Source organism: Bos grunniens, chromosome 21 (genome assembly GCF_055505025.1).
Source record: "Bos grunniens cultivar Pamir isolate PY7600 chromosome 21, Bosgru_T2T1.0, whole genome shotgun sequence".
NCBI lineage: Eukaryota > Metazoa > Chordata > Mammalia > Artiodactyla > Bovidae > Bos > Bos grunniens.
Genome location: NC_141185.1, coordinates 18225409 through 18245085, shown reverse-complemented (window position 1 = coordinate 18245085; position 19677 = coordinate 18225409). Strand labels below are relative to the sequence as shown.

Below are 19677 nucleotides of genomic sequence, written 5' to 3'. Positions count from 1 at the left end.
ACTAAAGGGGTAAAAATTTAGCACCAGTGATATCTTACATGAGAGAAAACTCTACAATGTATCTATCTCTCATATTCACTCTGCTTAAAGGAAAGAAAGGAACTATAACTTGATATTTTAAAACTATGTCTGACAAGTTCAAAAAGTATAAGGGCTTGAAAGCAGAAGAACAAGATAGATTAAATTCCTGATTTCCACTTTAGACCAATATTTGAGCCATACAGTTGGTATGATTTATAAATTAAGGCCAATTTACTTGTATCAATTTATCGACCCATCAGCAGGGTATGAGAGCACCTGTCAAGCTTAATTTTTGCTAACCATATTAATATTTGTAAACTTTATTTTTGAAAGCTGATAAAAATTAACATGAAAAGAGAAAATTTGAATTGTGTTTATTTGTTTAACTTTTTAAAATTTGAATATGTTTTGTTGTGTGCTTATCCTTTCCCAAATATGAATATATTATACAGCTCATTTGTCTATTGAATATTTTTGGTTATCTTACAATTGATTTTCATGAGATTTATTATACTGAAGTATTTACACTTAGGCTCAAACAGACTGGTTACTAATGTTGATTTATAACCACCATATTCTTAAAGAATTTGGGGCAATTTGCACCAATTTATAAGCACTGGTTATTGATAATGGTACAATTTGCTCATTTCACCTGGTCTTTGTAAGACTCCCAGTGAGGTCTGTCTTTGGAGCTGGTTACATGAAAATATGATGCCTAGCAGGGTACAGCAACCCTGTCTTGGTTCCAAAATGTTCCATAGCCACATCAGTGATTACTGATTTGAGAAAGAAGAGTATATGGTACAGACTTTACAGAGATAAGGGAATAGGGAAATCACACCAGATCAGTTCAGACTCCTTACTATGAGGCAGCCCTTGGTTGTGATTCACATTGTGATTAATGCTGTTGCTATATTGTATTTTCCTGCAGTAAATGGTGGATTTGTAAACATTGCTATCTTGGGTTCTGTGAATACTGATTGGAAAATGAACCCTGTATAACTGGTACCACTGAAGAAGTGAAAGTGAAAGAAAGTGAGGCCACTCAGTCATGTCCGACTCTTTGCGACCCCATGGACGGTAGTCTACCCAGCCTCTCTGCCCAAGGGATTTTCCAGGCAAGAGTAAAGGAGTGGGTTGTCAGCCATCATTGCTATGCTATGCTAAGTCACTTCAGTTGTGTCCGACTCTGTGCGATCCCATAGACGGCAGCCCACCAGGCTTCCCCGTCCCTGGGATTCTCCAGGTAAGAGCACTGGAGTGGGTTGCCATTTCCTTCTCCAATGCATGAAAGTGAAAAGTGAAAGTGAAGTCTCTCAGTCGTGTCCGACCCTCAGCGACCCCATGGACTGCACCTTCCAGGCTTCTTCATCCATGGGATTTTCCAGGCAAGAGTAGTGGAGTGGGGTGCCATTGCCTTCTCCGTTTAAGAGGTTATGTAAGGTCAATTTGGCTTTACTGAACGATTCATACACGTTATCAGATATTTCTGAGGAAAAGATGAGAACCTGATGGACATCTCTCAGGAAGCCTGGGAAGGAAGAGGGGACAGGAGGAAGGGAACCTGTGAAAGGAAGTCTCCAAGGTCTTCACCCTCATCCTTCACACCCCATAAATGTCCTTAACCTGCACGTGAAATGTCAGGCTCAGATCACGGGAAACCATGATCACCGAGCAGGACAGAATTACGGCCACAAGCTCCTGGTGCTGAGTGAGCTGCTCAGGACCACGAAGCTCAGGAGCAGCTCGAGACAGACATTTCCATGCAGAGAAGTGGAAGAAGCTCCATACACCAAAGGCTCTGCTTGATATGGTCTTTCTATATCTGGAGGTTAATGCTGTCATGCCTTGAATCGACCACTCTGCATGGTCTGTCTTGGAGCATCTCACATTGACTGGCAGGCTAAGGACAAGCTTATTGAAAGCAAGACCTTCCTTTTTAGTCCATTTAAACTTGTTCATTGCGTCCATGAAAGAAAGGTTTTTATACTGCTTAGGGCTTTTGATAATGAAAGGCCAGGTCGTGACTGGCCTGTAGATCTCCTTAACACCAATGAACTGAAGTTGCTCCATGATGTCTGGGATACTTGAACATCGAGTAAGATTAATTCTTGGGTAATAAAGAAGGTATGAGAGACACATTTCATTCCTGGTGCTTAATCCTCCCCAAGTCATCTGGGCTCTATCTTTTGTGTTGTACCGACACTCAGCAATTAGATTATCTCCTGGTAAGATTGTTTGTTCTTCTTTTAGGTACTGAAACTCCTGGAAATTAAAGTCAAAGTTATCATCATAAGCAAGTAATCTCATTTCCTCCCCTTTGCAAAAATGACGCAGCCTGATGCCTCTGCCTGCCAGGTGAGCGTGGAGCAGAACAGCAAAAACATGGATGCCACTTGGCTTTTCAGCTTCCAAAGCCTCTTCCAGGCATTCCAGGGTGCAATGACCCTCAGACTGGAAGTCAGGCAGGCCCAGAGGGATGGTGTGAAAGAGGCTTACCCAGAGGCTAGCCTCAATCACCCCAGCATTGTATTTCCTTATATCTGCCGTATAAAATAATCTCAATCCAGAATTATCTATTAAGCCTTCCTTATATGTTGGATTGTCATAATGGACTTCCAGGAGCACATAATAAGGATCTAACGGAGTGCCAAGGGATAATCCAACATGAGGTGGATAGGAAAAAGCCTCTCCACCAATGGCCCAGGGGAAAATGACGGTCTCACAGGTGAGGAAGGCATCGGGCATGTTAGGGTGGTAACACTCGTGCCCGTCGTCCGGGACACTGTCACTGAAGTTGCTGCTGCACTGATAGAGCAGCATGTGATGGACCAGACTCTCGTGGCCTTTCTGAATCACGGGCTCAACCTTTATGACATGATGCTTTTCCTGGAGCCTAGGAATCTTAAACATTTGGCACCAGTATGTTGTACCTTTGTTTGGGATGGGAACGTCTTGATTGACCAGGTCAAAGTATGGTGGGGCTGTAAACATACTGGTTTTCTCAGGATTCAGTAACTGCAGACTCTTGGTACCATGATTGGATTCATGGTACTTGGGACCTGCTTCTCCCACATCTTCATGGTGGTAGGCCCAGATCACCCTTACTGTGTTCTCCATTATACTCTTGTCATTTATGTCAAACGTATGCAGTTCTCTGGCAAATTCAATTACTGTGTGTACTATTTTCCATGGCATATTCTAGGTGGTAATCTTGCTGAGCATCTTTTCTCAATTCTCTGTTTGCATTTGTAAAATAATCTTGGAGGTAGGGCCGCCCGTGGGCCATCCCGCCCACGATGATGTCGGCCGCTGCCATGGCCCCAGTGAACGAGAAACCGAAGCCCATGTAGCCGGCTGTCTGCACCTCGAGGCGGAATACAGATTAATTTAATAATTCAGTTTTTATAAGTCAAAATTATTTCTATTTTTATTTGTGATTTCTTTCCTAGACATTAACTGCAGATAATTGAAAGAACAACTCCCTCCTTGCTATTTTATACCTGCCATTAAAGTGCTGAGGTGTTGATTTACTTAAGGATTATACATACATTGCCTATTTGCAGGCAACTAATGAAGAGAAAAATAATACCTCTTCTGGAAATTTATTTAGCCTAAGGTACTTCACTTAAATTACTTTGAACAGAGTCGATTATGAAAATACGCCTTCAGTACTTAAATTTCAGATACTAACAGATATTTCCAAAAGGGATCTTATTTCTTACAATTTATGTGATATTTTGATAGCTGGAAAATAAGACACAATCATGTAAAGTGTTTTCTCCCAGAGTTCAACAGCAAAAATAAAGAACACAGAGCAGTCAAGAATGTTATTTTAAGAAATGGCAAAGATGATAATTATTATATATTCAGAGATCCTGGACCCTACAAAAACATTGTCTCAATTAGTTCAGCTCAGTCCCTCAGAGGTGTCCAACTCTTTGTGATCCCATGGACAGCAGCACTGCCAGGCCTCCCTGTCCATCACCAACTGCTGGAGCTTACTCAAACTCATGTCCATCAAGTCGGTGATGCCATCCAACCATCTCATCCTCTGTTGTCCCCTTCTCCTGCCTTCAATCTTTCTCAGCATCAGAGTGTTTTCCATTGAATCAGTTCTTCTCATAAGGTGGCCAAAGTATTGGAGCTTCAGCTTCAGCGTCAGTCCTTCCAATGACTATTCAGGACTGATTTCCTTTAGGATTGACTGGTTTGATTTCCTAGCAGTCCAAGGGACTCAGGAGTCCTCACCAACACCATAATTCAAAAGCATCAATTCTTCGATGCTCAGCTTTCTTTATGGTCCAACTCTCACATCTGTACATGACTACTGGAAAAACCATAGCTTTGACTAGACAGAACTTTGTCAGCAAAATAATGTCTCTGTTTTTTAATATACTGTCTAGGTTTGTAAAGCTTTTCTTCCAAGGAGCAAGCGTCTTTTAATTTCATGGCTGTAGTCACCATCTGCAGTGATTTTTTAGCCGAAGAAAATAAAGTCTATCACTGTTCCCATTGTTTCCCCATCTATTTACCATGAAGTGATTGGACCAGATTCCATGATCTTAGTTTTCTTGAATGTTGCATTTTAAGCCAGTTTTTTCACCCTCCTCTTTCACTTTGATCATGAGACTTCTTCTTCGCTTTCTGCCATAATGGTGGTATTATCTGCATATGGTTATTGATATTTCTCCTGGCAATCCTGATTCCAGCTTGTGCTTCATCCAGCCTGGCATTTCACAATGACAGGTCTCAATTAATACTCCAGGTTAAATGATGGCATAGTGTCCCCATATTGTAAATGAAAAAAATAAAATGATTTAGCAAGGTCACGTAACTGCCAGAGTTTCATCCAGATAGGAGAAGGTATAATCCTCATTCAAAGAATATGATTCCAGTAGCTTAACTCAGGCATTCTTTATCCAATGTGTGTTTATTATGCTCCAAGTATTCTTCTAATGCTTTTGCAATTATTGGACTTATCACTCATTATATTTCCCACATAACCCAGTGGTATAGATTGTATTATTATTCCATTTTACAAAGAGGTACATTTTACACTTTCCCAGAGAGTAGAGGAACTAAAATTCAAATCTTGAGAGCTCCAGAATCTTATCTCCTAAGAATTAAGCTATGTAGCTTTTCACAGCTTCTACTGACTGACCTCTAAATAATAATTTACTTTATTGAACATTCTCTGTGTACTAGGCACAGTGCTAAAAGCTTGTATGCCCCATATTGATAACAATACAAAATAATAATAACTCTTTATTGGAAGATGTTAAGGGAGGGCAGAAAAACAAAATTATAGTTAATGCTCAAACTCCAGTATTCTTGTTTGGAGAATTCTCCAGTATTCTTGTCTTCCATGGAAGACAAGCCTGGCAGGCTACAGTCCATGAGGTTACAAAGAGTCAGACATGACTCTCTATTTTCATAAGGATATGTGTTTCACTGGTTCTTTTCTATAACTGTTTTTCACTTTATTTTCATAAGGATATGTGTTCCCTGGTTCTTTTCTATAACTGTTTTTCTTCTAGTGATTTGATATGCTGAAGGAGACAGAAATGTATAAGCATAGTTATAGTATAAATGATAATGTGATAAGTGCTCAAAATGGTTATGGAGGACAAAGGAGAAAGTGGTTAATTCAGTTTTTAAAGAGTAAAGAGAGGAAATGCTACATAAGTACTTCAAAGCTGGGTCCTAAAGGAGAAGCAAGAGTTTTCTCTCTGTTCTCTGTGAGGAAATATCTTAATCCAAGTCATAGAGCTCAGACAGTATAGATAATGGTGAGCAACCTGGGGTAGTTGAACTTTGTACTCTTGAGAACTTATATGTGAGAAGGGGCAAGGATATAATAATTTAAAGCAAAGGAACAAACATTGTAATAATTTCTGTTTGTAGACTTATTAGGTGTTTTAAATATTTTGTCCAGTTTATTCTGACAATATTCTGAGATAGATATTAGGATTTTTATTTTACAGATGAAGAAACTGAGCTATGTGGGAGTTACATTTCCTGTCCAACATGACACAATTGTGATTGACAGATTCAGATTTAAAAAATAAGCCTCTTTCCAAAGGACATACACTTCTAACTCCATAATAATGCCTACTCTGATTACAGAGGGCAAGTGAATAGTTTGAACCTCCCTATCTATGTAGTAATATATATATATATATATATATATATATATATATATACACACACATACACACACACACATTTAAACATATATATAACATATATATATATATACATTTAAGCATATATAACATATATTTATATTTAAACATATATATAAGATATATATTTCTATAAAGAAGACTATAAATTTAAATAAGGATTTCTCAGTTAATCATTAAAACAAGAAAAAAATACTTAAATTTTTCCTTGGAAAATCAAATATGATAGATAACTTTAAACAAATCATTAAGCAAAAATTCATAGCATAAATTGCATGTAGCATTTCCTTCAAGCATAACTTCATGATAGTCAATGCCTGTTTGAAAAATAAATATATAGCATCTCTAAATACAAGGATTAAAGTACTTTCCTGAATTGACTTGTGTTTTGTACTTAAGTTATATGTTTCAATTAACCTGTTCAACTTCTTGCTATCTGTTTGTTTTTTTTTTTTTTTAACTAATGGCATAAATTTTCATGATGCTTATTCAGATCAGTCCTTGGGTAAAAGCACATATCTATAAATGAAACAGAATGCAATGCATCTTATAGTTTGGCTTTAAGTCCTTATTTTCCTTTTTTTTTTAATTAGTGATTAGGTATCATTAAAGATGGAGCTTGGTATACATCTTCACATGGATGTATTTCAAAAAAATCCAAATGATGTGAAGCTTTATTTTATTATATTTTTCGGTTACTGTTATTCAGATGGAAACAAGAGAAAGTATAATGGCCACTGTGCTGTTTGGTTGACACTATATCACTTCTTCCATCTGAATTTGACTTTTCGTTTTGAAGATGCATTGCTCATACCATATCGGTCATTGTGATTTTGAGTGATGCTCATCCTACCTTCTAGATTCCAGAGGTGGCCTCATAACCTAGGCTTCCTCAGAGCCCTCTTTCATTCTTGTTTAGGTTGAAAATTATTTTTTCTAATGGTACCTTTCCAGGACAATTTTTTCTAGTTTTAACTGGAGAGATATTTTCTGTCCATCTGAAATTTAGATCATGACAGAACAATGGAGCTATTTTTGGAGATAATATTAAAGAGAAATATTAAGGCATATTTCTTACTGACAGTTTGTATAGAGATGCCTAGAAAATAAAGTCAACACAGAGAAGGTCATCACCACGAGTAAGAGAAAATCTCTCATATTACAGTAGTTTGGGGCCCTGAATCCATCCAACTTTTCATGGATGAGTGAATTAATATCTTTTTTTCTTTTACTTTCTCCCTCTGTCCCTTCCATCTTACCTATTGATTACCTTTTCTTTCTTTTTTTCAGATTTAAGCTACTTTAAGAAGAGGTATCTATCAATATCAAAGAGTTCTTATTGCTAAAGGAAGTAACATTAAAAAATTAAATTATATATACTGGCAGGTTGCTGCTTTGCTAACATAGCTGAAGGCAGCTTAATAATGGCATGACACTATGACGACATCTCTGGGACCTTACTTTTGGGCACAAACCTCAGATGACTCAAGTTTCAAAAGCCTTTTGACTATAGACTTAGTCATTCAAAATACAAATTACAAAATGAGGACTTGAATGAGTTAGCTTGTGACACACTGATACAATGGCTTGTAATAGAGGTTACTTCAATTTGAGTTTAGTCAGCTCTTCCCATATGGTTTAAGGTATGACTGTGAAAGGAAAGAAGGGTTGTCCCAGAGAAGTTGGAAAGAGATGTTCTGTAGAAAAGAAATATCAATCAAATGTGTAAGCATATGTACCAAATTGTCATAATAAACAGGAGGAAGACATTATTTCAAAATTAACTGTTCGTATTTGTAATATAAAACCACAGATTAATAACTGGTTTTGAAAAAAAAAAAACATATTTTACCTGCTGCTACTGCTAAGTTGCTTCAGTCGTGTCTGACTCTGTGCAACCCCATAGATGGCAGCCCACCAGGCTCCCCTTTCCCTGGGATTCTCCAGGCAAGAATACTGGAGTGGGTTGCCATTTCCTTCTCCAGTGCATGAAGGTGAAAGTGAAAGTGAAGTAGCTCAATCCTGTCCGACTCTGAGCGACCCCATGGACTGCAGCCTACTGGGCTCCTCCGTCCACGGGATTTTCCAGGCAAGAGTACTGGAGTGGGGTGCCATCACCTTAGATTTAAGGGTGGATAATCCATCCAAATTATTCTAATTTGGGATCTGCTGGAAACCAGAGATTACCAACTGCTTAAGAGGATGAATGGTAAGGTAAGATTTCAATTTCCAGCAGTATCACAGATTACAGACACTGAATAAACCTCCTATTGAAAACAACTAAAAAAACATAGGATACACTGATTAAATACTTAATATTTCAAATCTAATGCCAAGCTGACAAAAAGTAGCAAATCCTTAGAGGCCAAAAATAAAGTATTAACTGAAAGACAGGAAGACAGACAAATACTAAAGCTAGTTTTTGATCTGACATTATGTTCTGAACCTCAATGTGCTTGAGCTTTTGCTTTAGATATTTCAGAGGACAATGGAGCTAGAATTAAAGATTTAAGGCTTACCCAAGGCAGCAAGTCAAAAAGCATCTAAGATAAAGTTGGGATGCCAAAGGGCTTCATCCACATTATAAAGATGAGTGAAAAATTAACCTCTAAACCTATGCAAATTAGGGTTCAGTATGGAATATATGAAATTTTACTGTCAAAAACTTTCAAGCAAACAGTTTATTTTAGAGGAATAACATCTTTAAGACAACCCCAATTTCTGTGTCTCCATAAAGATCAACAATTAAATAGCTATCCACAAAAATAAATAAATAAATAACCCAAAAGGCTCAGAGAGAGCTCAGGAGTGTCCTCAAGAAACTTCAGAAATACAGTGGAACAAACAAGTTGAGAATTACTACATAAAACAAAGGAAGAAGGTTTTCATTTTGCCTGCATCATGCAATCCTCTACACCAGAATTGCTCAGTGCCAAGAAGGAACTCCTCAGCCAGAAAGAGTTCCCCTCACTGGCAGCTGGAGAGCAGAGTGAATAACCAGCTTCCCCAACCTTTCAGGGCAGGCACAAATACCTACTTTAGTTTAATCACACGCAAATATCAGCAAACCTGAGACATATAGAAATGGCTAGGAACAAGAAAGAAGAACAGAGACAACCAATATCAGCTATGGAGCTTGAGCAACCATGGTCTTCAATCCTCTTCTGAGGATTCTGCTTTCACCACTGAAGAATCAATGGCCAGCACAGCTGCCACTAACCCCTCTGCAGATTTCACTGGTTTTCCCCCACAGGTGTTAATGTTTGCAGAAGCCCTTCACCTGGATTCCTTTACATCCCCTTAGCCTCTGTTCTGAACCCACAGGAGCCATACCCACATCTATCTCAGACCTCTGTGGCTGGGTGGGTGCAATACACTCACCTAGATTACCATGGCAGCACCCCCCACCATACAAACACACATACTATGAATGTGCTTATGACTAACACATCCAGCTATGCACTTACACAATGTCCGCAGCTGTGTGCAAAGCTGTGGCACAATCTTGTGGCACAATCAACACTTAAGTCTTCAGCAGCTGGCAGTGTGCTCACAGTTGCTTCTGGCCTTGACCTCCACTACTAGATATGTGTTTTCAGCTGACCCTCACCCCACATGGGTAACTGCAATTGGTCCCCACAGAAGAATGTGTGCATACCACCTACTCTAGCCATTACTGTGGCCTGATATGGTCCCTAGCTGCCGAAACTGGGGGGCACTGCTGAGAAAGCCCACAGCTTTGCAGCCACTAAGGACCTCCTGCTGTTCGTGTCAAGGTGCAGGCATTTGTCAATGTGAAGAGCCTCAGTAGCCCAAGCCAATCAGACATTACGCTCCCTAGAACCCAGAGCTGCCACACAGTCCTCACTTGGCACCCTGAACATGTAGACTTGGTGTCACAAAACACTCCAGCATGCTCCATCTGTGGGTGCATGTGTTTCCTTACTGAAGTATGTCCACAAAGCCTGGAAGAGGAGACTGCTTCTTTTACATGTGCAGACCTATGTAAGGCTACAGGGATCAGGGATAATCAGAAACATAACTCCACCAAAGGAACACAGTACAACGAAATGGAGAACTATGAACTGCTCAACAAAGAATTCAAAATAATTGTTGTAAATATGATCAGACATCGAGAGCACTGATAAACATTTAACAAAATGAGTGAAAATATAAGAACAAAATAAGTTCAACAAAGAGAGAGAAAACATAATTTAACCAAGGAAGTAAAAGATCTATATACCATAAATGGGGTTTAGATGAAAGAAACTGAAGAAGATACAAGTAAATGAAAATATAAACTGTACTAATGGATCAGATCCCTGGGTTGGGAAGATCCCCTGGAGGACGACATGGCAACCCACTCCAGTATTCTTGCTTGGAGAATCCCCATGGATGGAGGTGCCTGGCGGACTACAGTCCATGGGGTTGTAAAGAGTCAGATATGACTGAGCAAATAAGCACAGCACACAATGGATCAGAAGAGTTAATGTTGTTAAAATGCTCACACTATCCAAAGCCAACTATTGATTTAATGTCAGTTCAGCTCAGTTCAGTCATTCAGTTGTGTCTGACTTTTTGCAACCCCATGGACTGCAGCATGCCAGGCCTCCCTGTCCATCACCAACTCCCGGATTTTACCCAAACTCACTTCCACTGAGTCGGTGATGCCATCCAAACATCTCATCCTCTGTCATCTCCTTCTTCTCCCACCTTCAATCTTTCCCAGTATCAGGTCAATGTAATCCCTATCAAAATTCCAATGGCATTATGCAGTGAATAAAAAAAAAAATCCTGAAATTTGTATAGAACCACAGAAAACTCTAACTAGCCAAAATAATCTTTAGAAAGAACAAAGCTTGAAGCAGCACACTTCCTGATTACAAACTATATTACAAAGCTATAGTAACCAAAACTTTATGGTACTGTCATAAAACCAGACACATAGACCAATGGAACAGAATCAAGAAACCAGAAACAAATCAATGCACATATATTCAACTAATATTTAACCAGGCTTCCCTAGAGGATCAGTGATAAAGAGTCTGCCTGGCAATGAAGGAGATGCAGTTTCAATCCCTGGGTAGGTAAGATCCTATGGAGAAGGAAATGGCAACCCACTCCAGTATTCTTGCCCAGGAAATCCCATAGACAGAAGAGTCCATGGGGTTGGACACAATTTAGTGACTAAACAATGAAAAACAACAGTACTTGACAAAGCACCAAAATTTCTCATTGGAGACATACAGTTCCATCTATGAATGATGATTAAACGATTTCTACATATAATAGCAGACTGGTTCCAAATAGGAAAAGGAGTACGTCAAGGCTGTATATTGTCACTGTGCTTAGTTAACTTATATGCAGAGCACATCATGAGATACATGGGCTGGATGAAGCACAAGCTGGAATCAAGACTGCTGGGAGAAATATAAATAACCTCAGATATGCAGATGACACCACCCTTATGGCAGAAAGTGAAGAGGAACTAAAGAGCCTCTTGATGAAAGTGATGAAAGAGAAGAATGAAAAAGTTGGCTTAAAGCTCAACATTCAGAAAATTAAGATCATGGTATCTGGTCCCATCACTTCATGGCAAATAGATGGAGAAAACAGTGGCAGACTTTATTTTTCTGGGCTCCAAAATCACTGAAGATGGTGATTGCAGCCATGAAATAAAAAGACACTTACTCCTTGGAAGAAAAGTTATGACCAAACTAGACAGCATATTCAAAAGCAGAGACATTACTTTGCCAACAAAGGTCTGTCTAGTCAAGGCTATGGTTTTTCTAGTAGTCATGTAGGATGTGAGAGTTGGAGTATAAAGAAAGCTGAGCATTGAAGAATTGATGCTTTTGAACTGTGGTGTTGGAGAAGACTCTTGAGAGTCCCTTGGACTGCAAGGAGATCCAACCAGTCCATCCTCAAGGAAATCGGTTCTGAATGTTCATTGGAAGGACTGATGTTGAAGCTGAAACTCCAATACTTTGGCCACCCGATGCGAAGAGCTGACTTGTTTGAAAAGACGCAAGCTGGGAAAGATTGAAGTGAGGAGGAGAATGGGATGACAGAGGATGAGATGGTTGGATGGCATCACCGACTCAATGCACATGAGTCTGAGTGAACTCCGGGAGTTGGTGATGGACAGGGAGGCCTGGCGTGCTGCGGTTCATGGGGTCGCAAAGAGTCGGACACGACTGAGTGACTGAACTGAACTGAACTGAACTGAACATGTAATAAAATGAAACTGGATCCCTATCTACACCATTCACAAAAATTAACTTGAAATAAATTAAATACTTAATTGTAAGACCTGAAGCCATAAACTCCTAGAAGAAAACATTTGGAAAGAAGTTCTCTGATATAAGTCCTGAAAGTGGCTTTTTGTATATGAAACCAAAACCCAAGCAACAAAAGCAAAAATTTATAAGGAAGGAATAGGTTGAATTAAAAAGTTTATACACAGCAAACGACACACTCAACAAAATTAAAAGGTGATCTACAGAATGGGAGAATATACTTGTAAACCATATATCTAAAAAGGGATTGATGTCCTAAATATATAAAGAACTCAAAAGACTCATTAGCAAGAAATAATTTTTTGATAGATGACTAGATATTTCTCCAGAGAAGTCATACAAAGACCAATAAGTAAATGAAAACGTACCCAACATCAGTAAATTCTCAGAGAAATGTAAATTCAAACCACAGTGATATATTATTTCATGCTTTTAGAATGGCTACCATCAAAAAGATAAAAGATAACAATTGTAAGAAAGTGGAGAAAAGGGAACCCTGGTGTACTGTTGCTAGGAGTGTAAACTGGCAAATCTTCTGCTTCTGGAAAACAGCATGGAGTTCCCTCAAAAATTAAAAGAAAACTAGCATATAATCCAATAATTTACTTCTGGGTATATTTCCAAAGGGGAAAAAAAAAATCATTGTCTTGAAGAGATAACTGCATCCCTCTGTTCACTGCCATATAATTCACTACCTAGGTATCCATTTACATATAAATGGACAAAAAACTTTGATATAATTTAGAATATATATATATGTTATATATCAAAATATACAATGGAATATTATTTAATCCTAAAAAGTAGAAACTCTTGCTATTTGTAACAACATGGATGGACTGTGAGGGCAGTATGGTAAGTGAAATAAGTCAGAGAGAGACAAATGAGCTCATGTGTGATCTCACTTATACATAGAATCTAAAACTGTGGAGCTCATTTTTTGAAAATTTATTAATATTTTAACTGAAGTAGAGTTGGTTTCCAATGGCATGTATTTTCAGATGTACAGCACAATCATATATATATATATATACATATATATACACACACACACACACACATATATTTCAGATTCTTTTCCTTATAGCTTATTACAAAATATTGAATATAGTTCCCTGTCCTTAATAGTAGGTCCTTATTTGTTATCTATTTTATATATCAGTTCAGTTCAGTTGCTCAGTCGTGTCCGACTCTTTGTGACCCCATGATCACAGCACGCCAGGCCTCCCTGTCCATCACCAACTCCCGGAATTCACTCAGACTCACATCCATCGAGTTGGTGATGCCATCCAGCCATCTCATCCTCTGTCGTCCCCTTCTCCTCCTGCCCCCAATCCCTCCCAGCATCAGACTCTTTTCCAATGAGTCAACTCTTCACATGAGGTGGCCAAAGTACTGGAGTTTTAGTAGTGTATATATAGTAATAGTATATATTAATCTCATCCTCCTAAGGAAGGGACATAAAAAGGAAGAGAGGGAGGAAAGGGAGGAAGGTAGGGGAGGCAGGAGAGAAAGAAGCAAGGAAGGAAGGGAAGATAGAGGAGGAGAAGGAGAGAGGAAGAGAAGAAGGAAGGAAAGAAGGAAGGAATGCAGAAATAATGAGATGAATCAGCAGCTTCAACTGACAGCCAGATCATTAAATTTGGGTATAAAATAAGTATGAAGAAATAAAAGTGGAGATGAAAATGTGAGTGAGAAAGCATAAGTAGATTTATAAAAGTGTAAAAGCAACTCTCAAGAAAATTTTAAATTGTGAAACTAAAACCTGCTCTCATGTTGTTGTTCAGTCACTAAGTTGTGTCTGACTCTCATATTGGGGGGAAATATACAAATATGAAGTATCCGTAATACATACAAAGATATAAAGAAATAAGGAAGACCATCTATCCTTTGCATCCCTATCCAAAGGTTCAGCATTTTCAATATAGAGTCCCTGCAGGGCCAACAACTTATAGATAACAAATAAGGACCTACACCATTTTATACAAGGGACTAGAGCATCTGTGAATTTTGTTATCTGTAGGGTCATGGAAACAATCCCTGTGGAAACTGAGGGGCAACTGTAAAATGTTAAGAAACACACAATGGAGTAAGAGGTTTTAGAGTGAGAAGGTCGACCATGGATGGACAGATGGATAGATAGATGATATATATAGATGTAGATAGGCCATATATGATAAAGAAGAATGTAACAGAGTATACTCAAAAAACAATGACTGAAAATTCACTGATGAATACCAGTACATAATTTAAAAGCAGTCTATACATATTTAGAAAATTGAAAATTGCTAAAAAGAAAAATTATAAATGCTACTAGAAAAAGAAAAATGATTTCCTGTATGCCAGCGATAGAGTGCCAATTGACAACTTTAGTAAGTTAGAAGCCAGATAATAATGACAACAGGAAGAATATAGCATTTCCTATAGATATATAGTATGGTAATTTTTAATTTTTTTAAAATTAAGTTTTAAACCTATTTAAGGCTAATTTTGAGTTATATATAATGTTACTGATTTATTTAACCTGAATGTCAAGTTACAACTAAACTTTAGTTCTTTCTCAAGATTCCAGAGTTTGGGAAAGGGAGAATGCATAGCCCTGATTATATGTACTGCTGTCTGTATATACAGCAAGGCAAGCAAGCTATAATTTATTTCAATTATCTAATTTACATTATCAGTATTTTATTATGCCTCATCAAAATTTCTTAAAATTCTATTTATAGTTGAAGTAAAATAAACAGCTACCAAGTACTTACCCTTTTTTAGGTCCTGTATATGGAGAAAAGTCCTTTGATGTTTGGGAGAAAAATGAATTTGATATATAGGGGAAAATGTAATGTAGTCAGATAAGTATTTCAAGAAAATAATAGCATTGGGTAATTTGGGTAGAAAAAATGGAAGCTCTTCCTTAAAAAATAAGCTATGATTTGAAGGAATTCTACATGCAAACTTTCTAGACAAAGGTATCAAACACAAATACATACTAAGAAATGTAACTTGAATGAGCATGACAGTATTGGGAAGTGAAATTATTTTAATATAATTAGGATTGACTTTCAAGTGGAAAATGTGGTAAGAGATTAATTAAAGTGGTCTATAACTTTCAGATCATGAAGGATACTCTAAGATACGAAAAATGTTACTTATTCTAAGTTGAGAAGAGCACTATATAATGGATGTTGAAATAAAAATGACAGAATTAAAAATTTGTCTTTTACATCTATTACTCTTGGAGTAATAAGAAATGCAGTAGGGAAAGGATACCATTAAGAAACATCACAAAAATCCAAGAAGGAAATTAAACAGATATAGATTAATATTATTTCTATTCATAGGTGTCCATTTTAATCTGCTATCTTCAAAATAGTCTCCAGTATGCAGAGTTTTAGTTTGCTCATTAAAAAACTTTATATGATTTCCTCTTTAGACCCATTAACTCTTATCTATTCTAATACTCTTTATTTCTGTATATTCCTGGTCTTACCCAATTTGGGTCTGGTCTCATTTTTTGTCTCAACTTATTTACATAATTTTTGTTTTTGGCTACAAGTTTATTTGCTATCCTAGGTTTTGATTTGTATAACACTTTAGTGTTAGTTGCTCAGTCATGTCCAACTCTGGGACCCCCGTGGACTGTAGCCCGCTAGGCTCCTGTGTCCATGGTATTCTCCAGGAAATAAAACTGGAGTGGGTACCCATTCCCTTCTCCAGGGGATCTTCTTGACCCCCAGGGATTGAACCTGGGTCTCCACATTGCAGGCAGATTCTTTACCATCTGAGTCACCAGGGAAGTCCCATAACACTTTAAGAAATACATTTTCCTGAGTACTCACAGCCCATACATGGCTAAATATATAAATTTGCTATTATGGATTATTCTATTGGCTCTCTGAAACATCAGGCTCTCTGAATTCCATGGACTAAGTCCATCATTTATTTATGTATCTGCATTAAAGAAGGTCCTACATGATGAAGAAATGGGAGAGCTGGGGAGTTAAAATTGAGGGATGACTTACAAGCCCGTAAGAACACAGTAGTTCGAGAGTAGGGGATTCAGGTGATTCCTCATCCTCTGGGTTTGGTCACATAGATGATGTTGATTTCATACTCTGAAACAGAAAATGTAGACTACAGTTGAAGAGTTTTGAAGTCTTCATTTGATCTGATTAATTTCAAGGTACAGAGCAGGTGATATAGAGGTCAAGATATAATTCAGATATCAATGATGTTCTAGGAATATTCAAAATATAGTTGGTAGTTGAAGTCACTGAAGTGAATGAGATTTCCTGGGATGTATATGAGAGAGAATACTAAAAAGAAGCACCAAGAGAAGAAAAAGGAGAGAAGAGGACAAGAGTTTGAGAACAGAGAAAAAGAATTTTTTAAAAAGTAGAAAATAACTGGTACCATGAGCAAAATCCTGAAATTAACAGCTTTCAAAAGGATAGAGAATTTTATGAACCCGATATACATATTTGCAACAAAATTTATTACTATGTACAAGCATTTATCCCTACAGGAAAGGAAAAAACAAAACAAAACAAAACAGAGTAGGAGTGCGAGGAGAGCCAATGGATTAAAAATGCTGATGTCGTAGAAAGAAAGAAAAAGATCCAAAAAGAAGCATCATATATACCACTCCAGAAATACCAGATCAAAAAAGTTTTGAAAGTCATTTATTGCGTCCACAACAAGGATATCACAGTGTTCTTGACAAAAGAAAAATAGTTTTTTAATAAAAGAAGTAAATAGATTTAGTTGGTTGAGAGTATCTAGAATATGATCACTTCTCTCAAGGAGTTAAAAACATAAGGGGGAAAAATGAGTAATATCAGAATTAAAGAACTGCTTATATCCATATGGTTTTTGTTTGACTATTTACATGTGTTTTCTCAAAATCATTTAAAAAGGAAGACAATGGAAGAGTTTGAAAAGATGAATGATATCAATCTGTAGAGATATCTGATGCGATATTTTCACCTGTCTTAAGTATGTGCTTTTAATGTACTCTCTTGGAACATTAAAGGAAATCAAAATTCATCGTTTATGTTTGTATAAACTATATAAAGTAATTAGTTCCCTTTCTACTCAATCCTCGATGGGCTAAAGGGAATTAAAGTAGATAAAAACTTTAAATTATTTGAAGTTTAAGTAAATAATTACAAATTTGCTATGAATGAGCTGTTTCAAATTAGAACAACACAGATACTGTTCTATTTAAGAAGCTATTCTCTCTACAGAGGGCAGGTCATAGGCATCTATACAAAATGTTTAGTCTTAGATCCTGCTGTCTTATAGCATAAAAAGGCCAGTGGTGGGAAAAGAGGAGGGTTCTAGTGTTAAGAAATCATTTAGGACATGGAAGTTAACTGGCTTTTGATTTGAAGCATAGAAACTAAAATGCTCATAGAGATGCAAGTAGCTAAACACAATAATAAATACTAGAGATAGCATTTAACTAATTCAGTAGTACACATGTGTGTATATGTGTGCCCAGTTGTGTCTAACTCTATGTGGCGTGCTGGGATTCATGGGGTCGCAAAGAGTCGGACACAACTGAGTGACTGAACTGAACTGAACTGAACCTTAGAAAATAAAGTCCTGCATTTCTTTTGTATTAGTGTCTATATGTTATTGTTGGCATGAAGGAGTAAATAATCAGCACGAAACTGAATTGGATTTCTGTACTCAGTGAAATTACTGTTCCCATTACAAAAGTTTTCATTACAAAGATACAATTGATACACAGTTAATATGTAGCATTAGCAAAATTGCTATGCTTGTTTTCTCTGATTCCTGGAAGGACTGCAACTTCTGTGAACAGTAGTCCTTTATGCAAATGAATTAGTGTGATATCCTAAAGGGTATGCATTAATGCCTTTCTTATTAACCAGTTAATCATTCATTTTCCAAACACTTTTAAAGCATCACCCTTGTGCCAAGCATTGTGATAAATACTGGTGGAACAGAAAAGAACAGAGTTGAGAAAAATCTCTTGTAATTAATTTACTTACAGTTGGAAAGCTGAGTTAAGAAGGGTGTCTACTAGACACATAGTTCTGTTATTGTTGTTTTCAGTCGCTAAGTCATATCCGACTCTTTGAGACCCCATGAACTGCAGCATGCCAGTCTTCCCTGTCCTTCAGTATCTCCCTGAGTTTGCTTAAAATCATGTCCGTTAAGTCAGTGATGCCATCCAACCATCTCTTCCTCTGTCACCCTCTTCTACCCTCAATCTTTCCCAGCATCAGGGTCTTTCCCAAAGAGTCGGCTCTTTGCATCAGGTGGCTGAAGTATAGGAGCTTCAACTTCAGTATTAGTCCTTCCAATGAATATTCAGGGTTGATTTCCTTTAGGATTGACTGGTTTGATCTCCTTGCTGTCCAAGGGACCCTCGAGAGTTTTCTGTAGCACCACAGTTAGAAAGTATCAATTATCTGGCACTCAGCCTTCTCACATCCATATATGATTACTGGAAAAATCATAGGTTTAACTTTACAGATCTTTGTCAGCAAACTGATGTCTCTGCTTTTAAATATGCTGTCTAGGTTTGTCATAGCTATTCTTTCAAAAAGCAAGTGTCTTTTAATTTTGTGGCTGCAGTCACCATCCACATTGATTTTGGAGCCCAAGTAAATGAAATCTGACAGTGTTTCCACATTTTTCCCATTTGTATGCCATGAAATGATGGGACTGGATGTCATGATCATTGTTTTAGGAATGTTGAGTTTTAAGCCAGCTTTTTCACACTCCTCTTTCACTTTCATCAAGAGGCTTTTTAGTCCCTCTTCGCTTTCTGCCTTTAAAGTGGTATCATCTGCATATCTGAGGTTGTTGATATTTCTCCCGGCAATCAAGAGTTTACCTGGAGTAAAATCTCACATCAAAGTTTAATTTCATTATGTAACTCCTTTTGTTTAGGGAAGTATTTTTTGTCTATCAATTCTAGAGAAGTGTTCATGAACATGAGATATGAGGAGACTGTAAACTGTTTAGCTAAGGTTTCTTCTAAAAAGGAACAGGGATCTAGGAATGTAATAGATAAAAAATAAGAAAAGATAGTGATATGTGGGAAGAGGAGAGAAGGCAGAACAATATGGTCGGAGGCTGGCACTTTGGTTGATGGGTGGGGCTGAAGACCTTTCTTAAGAGTTGGAAGTTTGGGG

At 37.5% G+C, this 19677-nt stretch overlaps 2 long non-coding RNA genes and 1 pseudogene across 3 annotated transcripts in view; 1 reads left to right on the top strand and 2 right to left on the bottom strand.

The window, feature by feature from the left end:
* The window catches only part of LOC147349192 (uncharacterized), a 503453-nt gene that overhangs the window by 482382 nt on the left and 1394 nt on the right, over positions 1 to 19677 (top strand). Inside the window, exon 7 of one of the 2 annotated variants that reach the window (XR_015149561.1) lies at positions 953 to 1095. The exons of the other annotated variant lie outside the window; for it this stretch is intronic. This is a non-coding gene — a long non-coding RNA (uncharacterized LOC147349192). Of the gene's footprint in view, positions 1 to 952; positions 1096 to 19677 lie in introns of those variants that run through there. 2 annotated transcript variants of the gene reach the window in all.
* Positions 1620 to 3403, bottom strand: LOC147349193 (DBH-like monooxygenase protein 1 pseudogene; annotated as a pseudogene).
* LOC147349191 (uncharacterized) overlaps positions 16419 to 19677 on the bottom strand; it is a 284621-nt gene continuing 281362 nt past the window's right edge. Inside the window, exon 4 of the long non-coding RNA XR_015149550.1 lies at positions 16419 to 16620. This is a non-coding gene — a long non-coding RNA (uncharacterized LOC147349191). The remainder of the gene's footprint in view (positions 16621 to 19677) is intronic.